At 36.9% G+C, this 22,101-nt stretch overlaps 1 pseudogene; it reads left to right on the forward strand.

Moving 5' to 3' along the window:
* Positions 1 to 22,101, forward strand: part of LOC132915752 (uncharacterized) — a 25,421-nt pseudogene continuing 3,320 nt past the window's right edge.

Raw genomic sequence — 22,101 nt, forward strand, 5'->3', positions numbered from 1 at the left:
ATGGAAGCTTGTGAGTAGAATCGAGTTTATCGATAGAAATAAAGAGGGTTATTTTCTGTATATTCGTTCTTGTCGATTCTAGTCTTTTATTTATTGTATCGTGCATTACTACAATGTAGTTGTTTCAAAACTTGAAATTTCATGAGATCATTTTCTTCCACATTTAGATAAAGGCAAATTTGTCTCGTCGGTGGAAATAATTGTTCTTCGTATTATGGAAGTTTCAATTTGAGGGCATTAGACTCTATCTAACGATTTTGCCAATTTATGATTTTAAATCACTGTAATAAAAAACTGTGTTTTAATGGAATACTAATATAGGAATACTAATATTTACAAGAAAAGGAAATCGGGCGTTTTATTTAAATTGAATTAAAATACTGATAGGATACTAATATATTAATATATAGCTATCGTCATATTTTTTGCTTCTCAAATCACTTTCTCTTTCGTTAGTAATTACAATATTCGTATTTAATTACGATTACCACACTCACAGATATTAAATTTAGGTACTTTTAATTAGCAATAATCGAGCATACAAATAAATTAATAATTTAACATTATTACCCAAGTGACTGAAAAAATACATCAATTTCTATAACAATGTTAAAAAAATTACTTAAATAACAATAAAAGTAATACATAAAATAAGTCTAAAAGTATGCAAAGTGCATTAATAAAAAAGTTCCGCTAATCTACATTTTCGAAAAAGCTGATATTTCAATGAAAAACTTAATGAAAAATATCAATAACTCACTGAAGATATTATTATACACAAATAACGGTGCTTTTAAATTGTCGAGAAATACAATTTCTGAATCACTTTCTATCACTCGAAAGATATCAAGTTCAAATTTTTCACACGTTCTATGATTGCAGGTGATGGTATACCCGGAACAATTGTTGTTCGTGTGGGAAACAATCGGCCGGACTTGGGAACGAATCCAATTTGCAATCGTTTCACCGGTCCCCTCGAAGAAGGGCAACCTCTTTTTTTACCCTGTAATCCGCCTATGCCTGGAACTTTCGTTTCCGTACACTTGGAAGCAAATACACCGGCACTAGTTCCAGTGCAACTTTCATTGTGCGAGTCCTTCGTGTACACTGATCAGGTACGATCAATTTGCTCTACCTGTTTCAAACAAATAAAATTATCCAAGTATCATAAATAGCTTTGTTGTAAGTTATATAATCTATACAATATATACAATATGCAAAAGATATACAAAAACTACGTATAATGCTTGTTATAATATTTAGCAGGTGCAACAAATCTCCACGTAAGTTCAATTTTTTAAATTGTGTTTATAAAAATATAAACTTTCACGAAACTTCCCCTTAGTTACCTTCATAAATTTTGAATCCATGAATGTGAATTATGTTTACTACAGAAGGGACTAATTAATGTGAATTTCAATTGTTAAAAATGGATAATCAAGTTTTAAAAAATATCACATTTCAAAAGACTCTTTATATATACCTTATTTATCATTTCTTATATATATTTTGATAATGTAATTCATTTTGTAGATATAATCAGTATTTTAACACTTTCTACTAATTAAAATATACCAGGGTTATTAGAAAAACTTGAGTTTTAGGGTTTTTATACTGACTTTTACACCGATTATTCTTTTCTCATGTGTATATTCTTCTTTATGTAAGGTTTTTCCTTTTTATAATTTAAAGAAACGTGATTACTTTTTTATATAGGCTCTACCCATCGAGAGGTGTCCACAATTTAGAGATCAGCCACCAGGTTCGACAGCAACCTACAATGGAAAATGTTACATATTCTACAATCGCCAACCGATGATATTCCGAGAAGCATTGGCATTCTGTCGTGCACGAGGTGGTACTTTAGTGGATGAAAGTAATCCTGCGTTACAAGGGTTTATTTCGTGGGAACTATGGAGGAGGCACAGGTACCGAATTCATTAATTGTCCACCTCTACGCTTCGCTATCTACTTTCAACTCTTTTCTGTAACATATAACTAGTTCAATTTAATCAAAATCAGACTGATCTATCTAGTTCGTTACAATAGACAATTTATTATATCTAATACTAATAGCAACTTTCATCAAACTGTTATTTTCATATTTAATAGTTAATAAAAATGCTACAGGAAAGGTACAGATATTATTCTATACGGTAGTAATAAAATTTTAAAATAAACACTTTAGCTTCAAAACAAGTCAATTTTCCTATTGTACCATTTGTACCTTGTAATTTGAAATTACTTCTATTACTACCATGAAATAAACTAAACCTACCTTCTGACGTAAATTGTTTACAGTGGCGAGTATAAAAATAGGATAACTTGTACTCATAAATACAAATAATATTAGAGTGAAAACTTTCGTTTCTATTCTTCTTCTTTTATATAGAATTCAAAAATACATCTCTTGTAAAATATTAAATAAATTTTAATCAATATGTAGCAGTTAAATACGAGCAATAACAAATACAAATAATTAGATTAGAATCTTAGATTCTGATACATAGATAATTTAATAAATTATTATAGAAATAGTTTAAGCGAAAGGTAAATTACCATAAAGAGAGTTATTATCATAAACGAAAAAATGTTCAATGTTCATTGTGTAATAAGTGTGTTTTCAACAAGCATTTCTAAAAAGATATATCTTATCTTTATTAAGGAGTGATACTTCGAGTCAATATTGGATGGGTGCAGTAAGAGATCAAAAGGATCGTACGGTTTGGAGGTGGACAGGAAGCGGCGACGAAGTTTCTGTTTCTTTCTGGAGTCTACCTCAAGGCAGCGAAGAAGACTGCGCCCGATATGATGGTAGTAGAGGATGGCTTTGGTCTGATACTCCTTGCACAGCTCGATTAAATTTCATCTGTCAACACCGTGAGTAACAAGTATTTTCTCATTACTATCGAATTACTATCGAATGTCATCTATATAAATGTCATCTTCATTACTATAGAAATATATATATATATATATACTTAATTCTTCATAGATATCTTAATACGTACATGATGACACATTGCACAAAACAATTAGAGGACCTTTTCTCATATCACTTTGTCTTTTATATTCGCTTCTTGTGTTTGTACATTGTTTTTTAATTACCATTCAAGATCAATTTTTAGAATACATCATGATATCGTACGAATAGCATGTTGATATATTAGGTTTATAGAACTTCTCCGCTTTTATTTACTTGATTGGTGCGATAATATAGTCAATCCGTTTACTTTTTTTTAGCAACGCGTAAAGAATAGAAAGATATTAAATAAAGGGTGAAAAATATTATGCGAGCCTCTCAAAAGCTAAACTGAACAACTTGGCTTATTGTTCATTTCGTAATTTTATTACACAAGTACACGATTAACGTTCAACTCTCAAGACACGAATGATTTCCTTCCATCAGTTCATTTATCGCAAAATGATGACACTAATGATAGTAAATTCTGTGATAGTAGATTTAAAAAATAATGTTTATATCATCATCAACTTGTTGTATTTTAGAATTTATGGAATTGATCAATATGGTTGCTGAAAAGCTTATGTATAAAAAATGAAGTTCTTATCTCTCTCTTCTGAAAAAGATAGATAGAAAAAGATAGAGAAAAGTAAGCAAATGTATGGAATATCATCTTGTTTTTTAAACGTTACTCATATAAAATCAGTCACATAAAATACAAGATTTTTGTAGGTATTCAATCATACATTTACACTCAATTTAAGAGCAGTCCCATATTCCTAACGTTACGAGCAATCTTTAGTATTGAACTAACATTTAAAAACGCATAAATTATATCTAATAAGAAACAGGTACTCAACTACTGGAAGCTTAACATCAGGTACAATATTTTCATGGAAAACAAACAAAGAGTATTCTTTTTATTAATTATTCTCCTTATTAATTAAGAAGCTACTTTGCTTATAAAATTTTTAAAAAATTACATACCCAAGTATCAAACTCTCGACCAATACGTTCGTCATGTGCACAATGTCCGCGCTATTTTTCTCCGTCAGAGTATCGCGAGAGAAGTTATTGGAAAAATAAACGGTGCCAAGTGAGGCAGTGAGAGAGCCTCATGACGTTTCACAGATAAGTCACCTGTCAGATTCGATTCGTACAATTTATTTATCGGATTTTTACAAATGTCTCTATTCTATATTAGATAGATACTATTCCATACTTGGTCAAACAATGTGAGACAACAAGTAAAACCAAGGAATTCTTTGTTTGCTCTTAGAACCACGAGCGTGTGGTCGACCAGAACAGCCTCCGAATTCCACGATGACGGTGACCACAACAACAGATCGGAATTCCGGAAGCGCATATGAAGTTGGCGCGACGGTGGATTACACTTGTAACGCCGGCAGCCTTCTTATAGGACCGTCGACTCGTACATGCCTCGATACTGGCTTCTACAACGAGTTTCCACCGGTGTGCAAAAGTAAGAGAGCAAGAATTAGACACAGAGGCCACTCGGTGAACCATACACGATCGTCCTATCGATGTTAAATTCAACATTCTGCTCGTTTCAGGCATCGAGTGCGGTTATCCAGCGAACATAAAACACGGAGGTTACACACTTATCAACAATACCGTTAGTTATCTCAGTCAGGTGCTTTATTCCTGCGATGAAGGATACGAGATGACTGATGTAATATCGTTTGATACCTGTGTTGAAACGCTTCGCCAACGAGCATTTTGAAGGAAATTGGTAAGAATATTAGTTGGTGTTGGATCCTGATGACATCATCTTTCTGATTGTTTATTGATCCTCTCGTTGCGGCTTGATTTTGTTCCTGATTCTAGAATCGTTTAAATTGGTTTATCATTTTTAGAGATTTATGGTAGAGATTGAAATTAATCTGATTGAAGATAAGCTTTGAATGCGTGCATGATTTTAATATGAGAATTTTTATGTTGCACAACTGACAAATTCCTGTGTCAGTTGCACTGTGTAGTGTTTATTCATGAAAATGAATAAATAGTGTAATAACGTAATGCAATGAATCTTTTCCTTTTTTTCTCCCCATGTTGCGAATCATCTACACAAGCGTTTCATGCGACCGTAAGCGATAAAAGTAAAAAGAAAATCATGGAGTACATTCAGTTTAAGCAGATATAAATATAAATATGTACGCATGTACATTTTCCAAGATACTCATCGATACATTATAATAATATATTATGATCAGATTTTTATACTTTCTCTCTAAGATTTCTAATTTGAGATTAAAACAAAATATTTTCGATTTTTATGAGACATTAAATGCTACAATATTTATTAATGAAACACCGATATAGTAGTAATAAAGCCAAAATGTTGTATAAAACAATTTTATAAAACGGTTTTATAAAAAATAATATAGAAGGATATGTATAACTTATATAAATAGACTTTTCATTTTTAGTTTAACGCTACATAGACATTGTTTACAGCTTATTAATAAATTATAATGGATTAGTAATTTGCAGAAGAAACAATTTGTTCCGATTACAGGTCGTGCAAGACTGACATGCGATATCGATGAGCGCTGGAACGGACCGCCACCACGTTGCGAGCCAATTCTGTACGATCCTCCTGCTCCTGTTCCACATAGTTATATTCAAATCGATGAAGTCGACGAGACCGAGACAGTACCATCGAAAACGAACTTCAGTCGAAGTCTTCTCGTAGGCAGTATCGTTACATACACTTGCGAGAAGGGTTATAGACTTTCTGGCTTCCGACAAATATTATGCTTGCCTACTGGCTTATATGATCATGTCGCACCCACTTGTACGGGTATGTGATTTAATTATTTTTATGGAATAAATACAAATTTAATTATTTCTTTAGAAAGAGAAGCAAGTCATTTTTCGTGATAGTGTTTGCAATCTTCAAATACGAGGATAATTTAATTTCATAATTAATTATTGAATCTTTATTAATGTAAATGATATAATATGAGAATATTCAAAGGTTGTTTTTCAATCCAATTCATGAGATATTTATTTTATACTTGGAACTTAAATTCATTTATGCATATAACTGTTATGCGCGTAGCAACTCAAAGAATTAATAAGTAATTCATAATTGTTTTAATATATACATATATAAATTTCAAAATGAATTCTGATTTACAACAGTATTGTTTTCAACCAAATTCTACTTAACTATTGTGTACCTTCTGTACCTGACTGTTATATGTGTGTGTCCGTGCGTGTGTGTGTATAAAAATAGTATAATACATATACTATTAATATAATATAAATGCTTATATATTAAAATATTATTTTAAACTAAATCACATATAATACGTATGAAATCTGTATTATAATATATCTGCAATAACTGTAGTTGAAATAATTGCAATAATTAATTTCAGTAATTTCAATAACGATATATGTAGATTATCATTTACATTTAATTTTTTGTTGAAATCGCAAACAATAATCTTTTGTCGTATTGACCTCTTAAGGACTCTTGACCTCTTACTCTACAAAATTCAATCAAAAATGTACTCAATTTTTTCGTTATCAATTTAAAACTATATTAATACGCTAATATATCATAATTAGAATTACAAAAAGGCTCTTTTCACTTAAACCAATACAGGAGGTCTAAGATAACTTGGGATAAAAGAAATTTTACATATGATTGGAAACTGGGAATCTATATATTCCTAAGGGATTATGTGAATACATAATAATAATAATCATTAAATTTTCTTTAACAGAACCTATGTGAATGATTAGAATTACAAGAGAATCAACGTCTCCAAAATTCCTTTATTACAGAAGAACCACGTACCACCGTGACTGTGTCTTCCCGAACAACCGTGCGACCAACGAAGAACCAGCAGAACCCGACACACATTCCTACCACCTCGAGTTCGAACCACAACAATCTCGACGACCACAACCACAACCACCTCTGTGCCACCACGAAGAGTGGCTAGCACCGCCGAATTACCCGCGACGGTTCGGGAAACCATAGCAAGGAAACCAAATATTGGTCTTCAGAGACCAGCACCGCCTCCGTCGCCACCTTTGAACGACGACACCAACGATCATCCTCAGGACAATGAAATTTCTGGCAGTGGAGTGGACAATGCTCAGGCTGGCATTGGAACTGGTGTTCCTGAACCTTCTGGACCTTTCAGGGTGGACAACGCCGACCAGTCGAGTAACACTCATCAAGCAAAATTAAATCTAGGCGCGGTGATCGCCTTGGGTGTCTTCGGTGGTTTCGTATTCCTTGCTGCTGTAATCACCACCGTTGTAATACTCATACGCAGGTAAAAGCAAATCACTCACCTAAATCCGCGAATCGCGTGTAGAATGATGGCATTATCGAGTTGTTGTCGGTTCTTTTGATTTCTGTGATTTGGTTGCACCAAAAGTAACGCCTGTTTTGTGATGTCAGATTATATTCATCTTTGTTTTTATTTGTTTGTTACGTTTTGCTCGTTTTCTAGCGCGTTGTTTATTCGTTTCTCATTCGTTGCTGGGAGCAATTTGAGGATTATTTTATTATGAGTAAGGATAATTAATTAAATTAATTAAATAATATTTTTCATATATTTCATAGGTAATTTCAATTCTATATTTTGAAACGAAATAATTTGCGTGTGTTTAAATGGAAATATGAATGTTTGATAGTGTTTTGTTCGTCCAGTCGCGGGGAGACGAGTCTCCGTTAGGAGCGTCAACGGGAGTCGTAAATTCCCGTTACGATCTGATGATCGACACCACGAGCAGGGCGATCCCCTGATTTCAGTTACGACAATAGGGGTGGTTTATTGAAATAACTGTAGTCTCCAGTTATCTATTTTTATTTATTTTGCCACTTTTCACAACACTTGGAACGTATACATAAATATGTTGAAATGGATATCGGTTAACGCGATGAATCCCGATATCGTATGAAATTATTTGACTAGCTTGCCGACTGATTGCAAGAACCGTCCGAATTATGTTGACGCGAAGAATCGAATGTCTCGTTCGCGTGAATTGAAGTACTGCCTCGGTGGCTATAATTGTACTTGAATGACTTGCCGATTGATGAGCAGAGACTTGACTGTCTGCTTGAATGATGAGCAGTGACTTGACTGACTGCTTGATTGTCTTCTTGATAGAAGAGCACCGAGTGACTGATTGTAGAACAGTGAACTAAACTGTTTGAGGAGTAGAAGAGCAGTGACTGACCCATCTCGTCTTGTTTAGGAGGAAAGCTCGGTGTGGGTGTATCCTTGCTGAACTAAGGACGCGGATTCGTTGTTCACACACTTAGGTAGAATAGTGAGGGTAACGATCCGCGATGCCCATTGGTTTTTAGCCAATATTAATACATATAATGCAAGGAGAAAGTCTCCTGCATATTTGGCTCATGGGTGTCCTTGTTCTTGGGAAAAACCCGCCATTAAATGGACACATCTGTTTTTTGGGAAAAACCCGCCATTTAACGGGACACATCTGCTTTCCCCGTAATTAACAAGAGAGTGCAATAAACCTAATGACTGTTCGAATGACCATCCATAAACCGAATAATATTTGTATGAATCGAAAGTAAGTTGAAAAGATTCGGTTTATGGTGGTTCCCTAGGTTACTGCAGGTCAGTTTGATGAGAGATAGGCGTCGGCGGTCAGACCGAAAGGTACGTCGCACTGACCGTCTAGCGCGCCGTAACATACTCCCCCCGTTGAGAGGGTACCGATCAAAAAGATGTGTTTTGTTTGGTGAGGTGGCTCTCGAATTAGACCGCGTTGCTGCTGATTAGGTCGGAGTCATCTGGTGTCGATCTGCTCGGTAGTGGTACCATCCGCTTGATGTTCCGATCTATGGAATTCGTTGCTGTTCGAACGGTAGCCATCCTGATGATGCCGTCTGCGCCGGGATGGACCTTGATGAGTCTGCCCAGTGGCCATTGCATTGGGGGAGCGTTATCGTCTCTGAGGAGGACGATGGTCCCTTCTCGAATGTCGTGACTCCCCTTGCTCCATTTGTTGCGTAGAAACTTGCGGTTGTGATTATCGACTCATGAAGTGTCGATATATGCCTTGATCCTGGAGGTGTCGTGCAGCACCTCGGCCCAGGAAGTGTTATGGAACACTTCTGCCCATGAAGTGTCATTAAACGTGCCGATCCTTGGATGATCGTGGAGCTGATTATTCTCTTCGTAATGCGAGAAGTGAGGGGATTGGTTTTGACGAAATACAGGATCGAATCATCAGATGAATCCCAGACCACACCTAGAGTTTTTAGAGGTTGATACTTGTCCAGAAGAAGCTTCTCGCTCATGTCCTGTTCGGGAAGTCCGTTCAGCAGTGCTCGATCATTTGAAGCCCATTTTCGAATGGTCAAACCGGCTAATTTGAGCAATTCCGTGAGATCTGTTCTCAATGATAGTGCCTCGTTTCTTGTGTCTGATCCTGTGAGAACATCGTCGACGTAGAAATCTCGTTGTAGGATCTTTGCTGCTTGTGGATATCGATGTCCCTCGTCGTCCGCTAATTGTCTGAGGCACCGAATGGCGAGATATGGAGCCGCTGTAAGAACGTATTGATGCGAATGGAACCTTAGGAGAATGTCGAACAGGTCCTCTTGTAGCTTAGGTCCCGTATGAAGTCGATCGTTTAATGAAACTCCGGTGGTGGACGGTGAAGATCCGTCAAACACGACTCTGAGCTTTGTGGTTTGACTGGACTCCTTGATAACACCGTGACGTGGGAGAAAATATCCTTCGTCAGTTGAATGATCCGTGGCGATTTTTGTCATATGTCCCAAATCCAAATATTCATTGATTACGGCGCGATAGTCGGCTTCGAATTGTTTGTCTCGTTGAAACCGGCGGCCGAGAGATGTGGGACGCTTCATCGCCAAGGCTTTTGAGGATCCAAGCGGCGGGGTCGTTTCGTTGAATGGGAGAGCGACAATGTATCGTCCTTCATTGGTGCGTTGGACGTGACTTTGGAAATGTTCTTCGCATTGTCGATCTGCCTCTGAAATATGTGAAATTGATGGTCCTTCGTCGATTTCCCAAAATCGAGCGAGGTCCGTTGTCAGTCCGCCGTGGAAGTGTGAAACGCCTGTGCTGAAGCATGCGAGGTTGGACTCCCTGATGACCCATCCGATTTGATGATCGTGGACCGTCACGGTCCTGGAAATGTAGTGGACTAGCTTGATCCAAGAGGTAGCGTTGAATGGAATTCCAATGTTGCTTGATTCGTCTGATACGACGCGGGATTTTGTAGTTGATTGGGAGGCTGGGCTCCCCCCGATGAGCCGCTCGAATCGCGTTCTCACAGTGATGATCCTTGTTAGATAACGAGCGTTGGATGTCGCGGCGTTGGGCGTCGCGACGTTGGACGTTGTGACTGTGACTTGCCTTGGATCCAAAAAGCTTGCTGCCGTAGAAATGTTGGCTGGTTCGATGATGATGTCGTCATCAGGGCGAATTCGATTGTAAGATGATGGGGTGTTTCTGGCTGCAAGGTAGTGTTGAGTGACTGAGTCGGCCTACAAATCGTAGCACCCCATCCTTGTCCAAAAAGGGATTGAGTCGCTGTAGCTTCCCTTTCAATGTGGACCTTTGATTGATTTGGAGTTGTCGAAGCGAATTCGGTAGTACTGCCGAAGGACCGTTGCGTTGAAGGTGCCTGGCCAGCCTTGGATTTGGGATCGTTGTGATCCTCGGTATTGCCAGGATCTTTGCCGTTGAAGTTCACGATCCATGAAGTGTCGTGATATAGCTCGGCCCCTGAATTATCGTGGAACACCTCGGCCCAGGAGGTGTCGTCGTACATTTCACCGTTTTCATCGCGGCAAATGCGATTGACATGTAGCTGATTTGGAGACGCTGGAAGGAGATCTACAAATGACTGGGTGGCAGGGCTCCTCCCGATGAGCCGCCCGTAGCGCGTCTTCTTGATGATATTTGATGGTTGTGCCGGCGTGGCCCCACGATCTATAAAAGACAACATAAGTGACGACTTACCGTCTTTTTGGTTCAACTCCTTCCACCTGATTGGATACAGTGAGTTTGAATGAACAGTTGCAGACATCTGTAGCCACCCTGCTTTATTGCGTTGATGATTAATCAGTTCTGTATCCTTCTGGAGTTGTCCGTTTGGCATCGTAGTATTGTGAGGTAGAGCGCCCGATGGTTCCGCATAACCCGGGATATGCCTAAATCTCAGTGTCTGAGGGCAGTGATTAGGCAGGAAATGCGATGATGCGACCTTACTGGTGAGTTCATTAGAGGTAGGCCAGATGAACCATTTTGATTGCTTTAAAGGTTTTTCGTATTCTGATGGTTTGGGCATTGGAGACCGTCCTGGTTTCGTTGGAGCCAGGGTCGACGCCCGATTGAACGTGGTGTACAAAGATTTGCCCGATGTAGCGATGTAGGCAATAAGGTAGTGATCATTCCGATTCGGATCACTCGTGCGTGTGGACTCTTTCGGCCGTGGCGAAGGCGGAGTCCTCAGGTTATTTTCTGGAGATTGAGTTTCCGGCATGATATTTGTTTCATGTGTTGCAAATGCCGTGATGCAGGATAGGTTGTTAGCCGTCGAAGTGATGATCGAGGAGAACCTGTTCCTGTATAAATCGAACGTCGTGGATTCCGGAGAGGTTGTCGTTGATTTCGACTTCGGATAGACCTCGGTGCCATTGACGGAGTTTAACATGTTGTTCTCTACTTTATGAATTGCCGTGATAGGGTATGAGACATCCTGTGACGGATTCGTAGAGATCAATGGCGGAGCCGAATTGTCGTCTGATGAGATTCTCTCTTCTTCGCGATCCCGCCGATCGTGAAGGATTATCTGATTCAATGCGTCTGGTGACGTTGAATCAGATTGTTGTGATGCTGACGATGCGAACGTGGTTGTCGTCAGGTCGCGTGTCGGTGACGCGGTGCGAGTGTCGAGCGTTGAAGTCCGTGTATCATGCAACGGACTCGTCTCTGGATTTGATACGATATTCTCCATCGGCGGAGTATGACCATAGTTGTCCTGGACGGGATTCAGTTTTTTCCGGTCCGGAAGGTCGTGAGAGGTTGTCCTCAATTCGCGTGTAGGCGACGAGTTGCGAGTATTAGAAGTTGTCTGATTCAAGGAGTTTGCTAGCGTTGAATCAGATTGTTGTGATGATGACGATGCGAACGTGGTTGTCGTCAGGTCGCGTGTCGGTGACGCGGTGCGAGTGTCGTGCGACGGAATCGGCGCTAGATTCGATACGACTTTCTCCATCGGCGGAGTATGAACATAGTTGTCCTGGACGGGATTCAGTTCCTTCTGATCCAGAGACTCGTGAGAGTTAGTCTTCAAATCGCGTGTAGGTGACGAACGACGAACGTTAGAAGTTATCTGATTCAAGGCGATCGGTAGCGTTGAATCAGATCGTTCAGATAATGATGACGCAAACTTGGTTGTCGTCAAATCGCGTGTAGGCGATGAGCTGTGGACTTGAGTAGTTGTCTGATTCAAACCGATTGATATCGTTGAATCAGATCGTTCAGGTAGCGACGATGCGAGCTTGGTTGTCAAGTCGCGTGTTGGCGAGCTGCGCGTATTATTATTATTATTATGCAATGAACTTGTCATGCGACGGAATTGGCGCTAGATTCGATACGACTTTCTCCATCGGCGGAGTATGAACATTGTTACTGTTATTATTGAAATCATTCTTACGTCTCTGGACACTGCTGGAAGTGTTGCTGCAGCGTTCCGATGGTTTTGGATTCGCCATTGTGTTGGAGGCATCCGTTGAGGAAGAATTAATTTCGTTGAGGTTGTTCAATCGTGTTACCAGCTCTATATAAACATCCCGTAAGTCCTCAGGTTCGTTGTCGTCGATCTCAAGCAATTCGTCAAAGACAATGTTGAATCGTCTCCAAATGTCGTCAACTAGTTTTCGGTAAGTTATTAAAACGTCCTTGTTGTGCTGACCGGACAGTTCGTATTGGTTGAGTAGTCTCCTTATGCTCTTGAAGTCGTCGCTTAGATCGTTCCACTCCTCATGCAAGGCGGTGATTCTTGTTTCGTTTGCCATTATACCGTCGAATGTGGGTATGTGAATTTCTGGCAGCGTAGTCGTTACCGACGTGGCGGTAGTGGATGACTTGTTATCTAATTCATGATTAGATGGCATCCGACATGTTGATTGTTGCTTTTTGCTTGCGATGTTGTGGATTCGCGAACTCAGCTCAGTATAATCCTTCCAGGCTTGCTTTTCCTGTGCGAGGTCCTCGTCATCTAAATCGTCTAATTCTTTTTGGCAGGATTGAAATCTCTGCCACGCATATTCAAGCTGGGATTGAAGTGCACTCACAGACTTGATGTGTGATGCGACGGGTTGATCGGACTCCTCGATGCTTTCCCTTAGATGCTTGATGGCAGCTTTAAACTGCTTATCGCGCCTTCTTCTGACTTTATTGGCTTTGGCGCTGATCGACATTATTATTGACTGAGTTGAAATAGAAACTCCTCAAGTTTTGTTTTATGACGTCCAAGCGTGGAATGGCTGTGGGATCACGTGGCACTGTATGTTCACCGTTTGGAACACCTTTCGTTGGCACGTGAATCCGGCTCGAAGGACCAATGTTTTGTTCGTCCAGTCGCGGGGAGACGAGTCTCCGTTAGGAGCGTCAACGGGAGTCGTAAATTCCCGTTACGATCTGATGATCGACACCACGAGCAGGGCGATCCCCTGATTTCAGTTACGACAATAGGGGTGGTTTATTGAAATAACTGTAGTCTCCAGTTATCTATTTTTATTTATTTTGCCACTTTTCACAACACTTGGAACGTATACATAAATATGTTGAAATGGATATCGGTTAACGCGATGAATCCCGATATCGTATGAAATTATTTGACTAGCTTGCCGACTGATTGCAAGAACCGTCCGAATTATGTTGACGCGAAGAATCGAATGTCTCGTTCGCGTGAATTGAAGTACTGCCTCGGTGGCTATAATTGTACTTGAATGACTTGCCGATTGATGAGCAGAGACTTGACTGTCTGCTTGAATGATGAGCAGTGACTTGACTGACTGCTTTGTATAAGAGCAAAGACTTACTTGACTGTCTGCTTGAATGATGAGCAGTGACTTGACTGACTGCTTGATTGTCTTCTTGATAGAAGAGCACCGAGTGACTGATTGTAGAACAGTGAACTAAACTGTTTGAGGAGTAGAAGAGCAGTGACTGACCCATCTCGTCTTGTTTAGGAGGAAAGCTCGGTGTGGGTGTATCCTTGCTGAACTAAGGACGCGGATTCGTTGTTCACACACTTAGGTAGAATAGTGAGGGTAACGATCCGCGATGCCCATTGGTTTTTAGCCAATATTAATACATATAATGCAAGGAGAAAGTCTCCTGCATATTTGGCTCATGGGTGTCCTTGTTCTTGGGAAAAACCCGCCATTAAATGGACACATCTGTTTTTTGGGAAAAACCCGCCATTTAACGGGACACATCTGCTTTCCCCGTAATTAACAAGAGAGTGCAATAAACCTAATGACTGTTCGAATGACCATCCATAAACCGAATAATATTTGTATGAATCGAAAGTAAGTTGAAAAGATTCGGTTTATGGTGGTTCCCTAGGTTACTGCAGGTCAGTTTGATGAGAGATAGGCGTCGGCGGTCAGACCGAAAGGTACGTCGCACTGACCGTCTAGCGCGCCGTAACAGATAGAGATTAACATTCAATTTCTAATCGTTGAATTTCAAAATTAGGAAAGAAATTTAAATATTTTTCATTGCATTAATTGGAAAATTAAATGGAAAAAAAAAGAACTTGATTTGAAACTTTTACTGATACTGATACTGAAAAAGTTTATTTCGTGGCAAAATACATTTGTTTTAATCTTTGGGATCTGTTTAATTTCGTTCAATTTCTAATATCTCTACTTTAAATTAAACTTCCTAAAATTAGAAATATCCTGATATTTTCACATACTATCAGTTATGGGAATTAAACAAATTTCGTATCACTTCAAATGAATAGAAATCTTAAGATATAAATGGTGGAAGCTAATAAAATTACTCTTATACATATACTACTTCCTTTTATCGTATTACTCTATTAGAAGGAGGAAATTTCTTACTAATTCTCTAATGGCTCGATGGCAACCTACTTATTTAAAAGACTGGTTTTCTCGTCCTTACCATTGACTGACTATCAATTACCGTAAATATTCAAATATACGTAGCGTAGATGCATGTTACATTGTTCCCATTTTGACTTTTAGATTCTTGTGTCATGAAATATGTTATATTGGTAATCATCTGGTTCTCTTGTTATCTGCAATTTAAAAATTGTATTGCTTTCGACTTCTCTAACAGGCATTATTTCTTGGACAGACTATGCATAACTATAGCTTCTATATACATACAATACATTCGCTCTTTGACCCAACGTGTGTATATTGTATCGCTTACTCTACATTTGTTTAAACTTTCTTTATTCTTTCATCTGTCTTCTTGCCTATTTTCTTCTTATCTAAACTCGCGTTTCGTAGCTCCCTCGAAATATTGTAATTTGTAATTCATTCCGGGTGTTGTAATTAGTGTAACAAAGAGTTGTTACGTAAACAGTCTTTGCAGAAGAAAACGTGTAAGAATCAATAACCTCCGAGCCCTCTTAATTTCGATTATATTTTTGTTTTTAATATTGTCGACTGGTAATATTATAAATGTTGTTTCTATGCAGCATGCTGTAAAACATTATATTTTAAGTGAAAAAATACAACGTTACTAGACCAAGATATCTTCTGGAAAATTTCCATCTATATCTAAAATACGCTTTTACGATGTGCATTGTGAATTATTTTGGATGCAGATTAAAAGTTTACAACGAACTACGCTCCAGGTTTTGGTTGATAAAAGAAATATTGTAGAATCTTTGTCATTCGAAAGATTGGAAATTTTTGAATTCATGGAAACGCAATATATTTGTTCTCTTAGTTTCATACATTTTAGAAACATAGGAATCGCAATTTCTTTTTGAATGCAGTTTTAATCCAAACGTTAGTTTTTATAGACATTGAAATCATTGAAATTTCGAATCTGCATAACATTATAATATAGAACATTATATTACCATTGAATTCGTGTAAAGTAATCTGGTTTTGAAAAAAAAAAGGAAAGAAAAAGAGCAAAAAATGCGTTATAAAAAAATTACGTACCTTATAGAATGATTTAACACGAATTCTTAACAGAAATTCAAATGAGAGGTTCTATTGCATCTTTTATCAAAACATGAATTATTTTGTTTGATTAAAAAATTGACATAAGACGTACATATGATTTTTGCGTTAGAAAATGTAGAACAAGATTTTTGTAAATTTTTGTTATAAGAGAATACAATTATAAGAAACGGCAAAATGATCGACCCTTTCGAAGGTGATTAACACTTTCTAAATTGAAAGTCCATGTTTGTTAATCAAACCATACATGTTCCTAATTATATTCATTACAATTCTTTAAAATTGATATTACTAACATGATCTATTCTTTTCAAAAAGCATAATAATTTAAAAAGTTCTCTGCATCTTTCATTACGTCGAAGATAATTTATTAATGAGATTGCGTACGATATTCTTTTTTTCTCAAGAGAACAAATTATTGTAGATTATTTTCCGTGACGAAAGGGTTAGAAATTTAAAATTAGACAAACTTGTCTACATGGGACATTCAAACTAATCCTTTCATTGCTGTTAATTACCTATTTACCTACACGATATACATATAAAAAAATTATAATTAACTATAACATCGAAAATTACAAATTTTAAAGTATAATATAACATTTACCTCAATATTTACATTGTATAATTTAAAAAGTTAACAAATCCATTTATACACTGCGTTTCATAATTATAAAACCATCCAAAAACTTTCAATTTTTATGTGTCATATTATAATTTTTATATTTCGTCATAATGTCATATTTCAATAAGCTTAATTGTTCGATTTTGAACTTTCGAATATAATTCTAATTTATTTGTATAAGAATTGAAGAGTTTAGAATGGTTTTATAGTTATGGGACGCAGTGTATATAGTGTCTAAAATACTCACTTTTCTTTAACAATATATTTGCCATGAAGATTCAATTATTACATACATTAACAGATGAAGATTTACATTTAAAAATTATCTCAGCAACGAAAGGGTTAATCCAAACAATCATAATAAAACAATCATTCAAGGGAAGAGAAAAAATATCAGCATTAACCCTTTGTGGTCGTATGTTTATTCTCAGCTACCAAAAAGAAAAAGAACCGTTCTAATTGTATAATAATATTAACTTTTCATATTGACAACATATTTCATTTCGAAGATACACCCTAATAGGATTCTGCAAATTAATACAATTAAATATTTTCTTATCTTGAATTATTTGACAAAGGATGCTCCAAAATGCTCCAAATGCAAAAAGAAAACTGAATGATATAATATATATATATATATATATATATATATATATATATATATATATATATATATATATATATATGTCGGAGATGAAAGGACACCGGGTCCCCCCCCCGTTGGAATTATTTGGAAAAGCCTCAATACTGTAGCATTTACGAAATAACCCAGACACAGTCATTCGAAACTTGAGACAATGAGTTTAGGCTCGAGGCGACAACCGGTCGCCGAGCGTAGCCACGGTCACGGGATAAACGTTCCACCTAACAGAGATATAAAGTAACATAGCTTTCCTTTAAAGAATTGGCAGTACAGACACTTGACAATAAGACATTCCAACAGCCCCGCAGCTCGCCACACACAGACCCCATTCTTTGGGCCAGATGATCGCCAGATGCCGATGCATCGTTTACAGTTTATGTTCAGATAACCTGAGGAACCGTTACAAATCTTAGAACTTAGTTAACTAAAGTCCTTCAGATTGACAAACAGTCTTTATTCTATCAGCCTGTAAATCTGTCACCTATTGCGGGAAGTTATGGGAAAGCCTGATTTGGTCACATACGACGTTGCCTGCTAGGAACTCTCTCTCTAGGGCGGCTAGCATCCTTTTCTAACCGCCAACATAGAAATTGACCAATTAACAGCAGCGCCTATTTCCCTCACCCTCCGAGTGGAGGCTTTCTTTGACGAATCCGATGATCTCGTGCCCTTAGGCACACCCCGTCATAGTTTTCCTCTGCAGCGTCGTCGCGACGGAAAGTCATTCTTTTCTGGCAATCCGATTAGCTAAGAGTCAATCAAGCGTTCCTAGTATCACGAGTAGTAAGTTGAGTCCGACTTAGACTTTGAAGCAAAGTATATTCGTTATCCCGTTGACCGTGGATTCGCTATATCGAACCTAGGGCCATTGTCATTAGCGTCCAGCTACCGCGTCCGATTGTCAATCTTGTATCATCCATACTTGTGTAATAAATATCTGTGCGACAACCATGAACAACATTGGTGAAGATTCATTAAACGCCCCTAACGTCAACCCGACATATATATACAGTAAACTGCGAATTTTTATGCAAATGCATATTTTGCATATATTTTTTACATATATCAATATAATTAAAAAGAAATAAAATCAAGACAGATATTTGTTTCATCTATTAAGTGTTATAATGAGCACAGTATTTGGATTATTTTTTATATATTTTCGCACATTATTTCGCACATTCTATAAATTTTTACGCCCTCGAATTTGCAATTTAATTACCAGTATCTGTTCAATGAAAATTAATTCCAACTAGCACGGTGCCCATATCTCGGCTGAATAAGATCGCAAAGGGTTAAAAAAGAAATAGTAACGTCCGCAAAAAAAGAAATAATTTTAAAAAGTGGAAAAAATAAAAGAAAAAAAAAAGAAAAAAAAGGAAAAGATTGATCGGAGGAAACTAGGTAACGATCAAGAAATAACAATTAACACTGAGCCCATTTGCGTTGCGGTGGCTAGCGGCAGTGGCAGCGTCAGAGGAAGGCGTCGCAGGGGGCTTGGCGGGATTGGTGCGTTGAGGGGTGGCGGTAGTGGTGGCCTTGGAAGGGGTGACACCGGGATGCCCTCGCGTTGGTATACGCTACTGGCGCTGCCCTTCCCCGACCAGCACCTGGGGCGCCGCGACTTGACGGCTCGCCGCGGCACCGATCATCCTTATTCCTTCGGCCTCTCGGCGGCCCATCGCGCTGGATACCTTTCCAACCCTGTCCTTTAAGATTATCAAACAATTACTTCCTATATAGTCTATATATATACATATATAGTCCACCATTATCGCCTTCACCCTCCACGCAACCACCGCCCACCACTACATCAACCATCACCACGTACCACTACAACCGCCATGCGCCACCCTCGCGAGTGATTACTAGTCAAGGTAAACGAGCAACGTTTATAATGAGCACCCATATATAGCGATAGCTCGTTCACCACCGCTCACCACGATTACCACGTATTTTTAAAGCTTCTCCTCTTCTTCCGGACGCACACAGGTCAATGCAGCGTTCACGCACTTTCTTCCCCCCAAGTAGCTTCATCTATGTGTACTGTTCTCTTAGCACATCGTTTAAATAGGATTGGGCACTATCCTTTTCGTTAATGGAAGAGATTCGATTTAAGGGAAGAATATACGTATAGTGAGAAGTTTAGAGTTTGATGGGATGAAGTGTTCTATGAAAAAATTTGCTCAGTTTCTGAAAATTATTTGTCTCTGAATTAAGATAACTTGCCCATCGATTAATAATGGTTCGTGATTTAAATAAATAAAGGAAAAGTAATTGCTAGATAGCTTAATAAGACGAAGTAATCGCAAATAAACGAGTAATTAGCGGAAGAAATATAATAATATTTTGTTGACTGTTAAACATAACTCAATTCGCATGAAAAGTTGTTCTAAACTGATATTCGCACTGATTTTTTATTAACTCTTTAACGTTCAAATCTTGTTGTCGAGGGACGTTATACACCATCGCTCAAAAGTCATAAAACAGTTATTATATTAGCTCAAAATTGGAAAAAATTAAATATATAATAAAGACATCAAGAAATAGTATTTGTACAGTGAAGAAATTATACACTACTAATATACATAATGATTTTATTAAAACAGGCTTGTAATTGAAAATTCATGATCTATAACAAATACCAACATTTTATTAAAAATACGAGATGTCCTAACACTTTTGAACAAGGGCGTTCAAGAGATAGTTTCGATTCGATAATATCAATGTTTAAATCAAATAAACCGGCACGTGATCAACCTATTGACTCCATTCGTCAATTATACGGACTTGAGCAAACTGGATGTTTCTACTTGTTTGCTGGTTTATGTTATAGGTTTGCACAAACTAGATATTTCCACTATATGTCAATTTATGCAATATAGAAATATATATCTTTTGTTTCCTTTTTTGTTTTTAATTTAATTTTAAATAGAATTTGTCGTTACATTTAAGTTAGATTATATATTTTGTTAGTGTATTAATACCTAATTCTAAGGTTTTAACTTTTCAACTTGAAATGTCGCTGTAATTCCATATTTTATTTCCCACTATGTTCCCTCTGTTCAATACATGTGAATTGTTTCAACAATTTAGTACTAATGCACATATTCAACTGTTTTCGAACTTTCATTTAATTATTTGTATTTCGATATTTCATTGGTCGTAAAAATACTTCCTGTTGTTATATTTGTTATAACTCTTCTATTACTTCGGGTTAAAAACGTGGAGCATCATTAAATTGTCAGATAACTTTAATTAACTGATATTTATAGGCTTAATTAATAAGAAATAATAGCATGATATAATTATGACTGAATACGATAAAACTGAATGTATAAAATTCCAACGACATTCAAAATTACCATACCCATTGAGACTGAATAACCTTTTTAAAATTGGACCAAATGATTTGGATTTTTTTTAGAAATTAGGAAGATTATTTTACTAGATCAAGTATAAAAAAATTTTTTGAAAAAACTACAACTGGTCGGAATCGCCAAGAAAGAAAGTAAACATTATATTTTCCGCAACTTCTTTGTCTGAGCTTGTAATGAAAATTGAAACGATACATTTTAGACATTTATATCAGTTACATACATGCTGAAAATTTCATCGAAATCGGTTAACGTTGCTATGAGCTGCAAACGTTTAAAGATGGTGAAAAATGGCCTGAAATTTACGTCTTTCGGTGCCTGTCGCTTGTTTTCGCGTCAACCAATTTTAATAAAATTTTCGGCATATATGTACATGTATAACTGATAGAAATGTTCGAAATGTTGTTTAAAGTTTCATTACAATTCCAAGAAAAAATTTTGGGAAATGCGATCCTTACTTTTTTTCTTGACGATTCCAACCAATTGCAATTTTTTTAGAACTTTTTTTATACGTCATCTAGTAAACCAATCCTCCTAACTTATCAAAAATATTCAAACCGTGCGGTCCTATTTTTAAGCAGTTATTCAGTTTTAAAGAGTGTTACAACAATTTTGGAAGTTACTGTAAATATAGAACTTTAAATTGACAACTAAACATATTTGTATAATCTCAACAAATTAAAATTTACTATCTCTGTATTCACAATTATATCTGTGAATATTAAAATTTATTTAATAGCATAGTTTGATAATGTTTCATAAAGTTTCTGGTTGTACAATAAGCTATGCTGAAGGAAAAATGCGATGATTACTAGAAAATGGCTCACTATATATAGTAAAATAATTTTAATAAAAATCACAAGAGATTTAAATTATAATAAACTCCTAATATATCTATATCTAACTATTTGGTGCTCCTTCCATCTTCAAATTGGTGATGGTATTGCTAATGATTTCACTACAAATTGCTTCAATTACACTTCGCTAAATTATGTTTCCCAAACAAACATACGTAATACAAAATGAAACAATCGATTTGGCTTCAGTTTCTCAACTTAAGTGTTATAATAAAAACCAGAAATATTTGAATAAGAATTTTCTATAAGGAACAATCTAAATATCTGAAAGCCAAATCGACAATACAACAAACCGCATATATATCTTGCTTACTGTATATATATGTTCCTAAGAAGAAAGAAGGAAGATCATAAATTATTAATTAGAAATACACTATGGGTCTAAAGCGAATGAAAT

The sequence above is a fragment of the Bombus pascuorum genome, unplaced genomic scaffold (genome assembly GCF_905332965.1).
Source record: "Bombus pascuorum unplaced genomic scaffold, iyBomPasc1.1, whole genome shotgun sequence".
NCBI lineage: Eukaryota > Metazoa > Arthropoda > Insecta > Hymenoptera > Apidae > Bombus > Bombus pascuorum.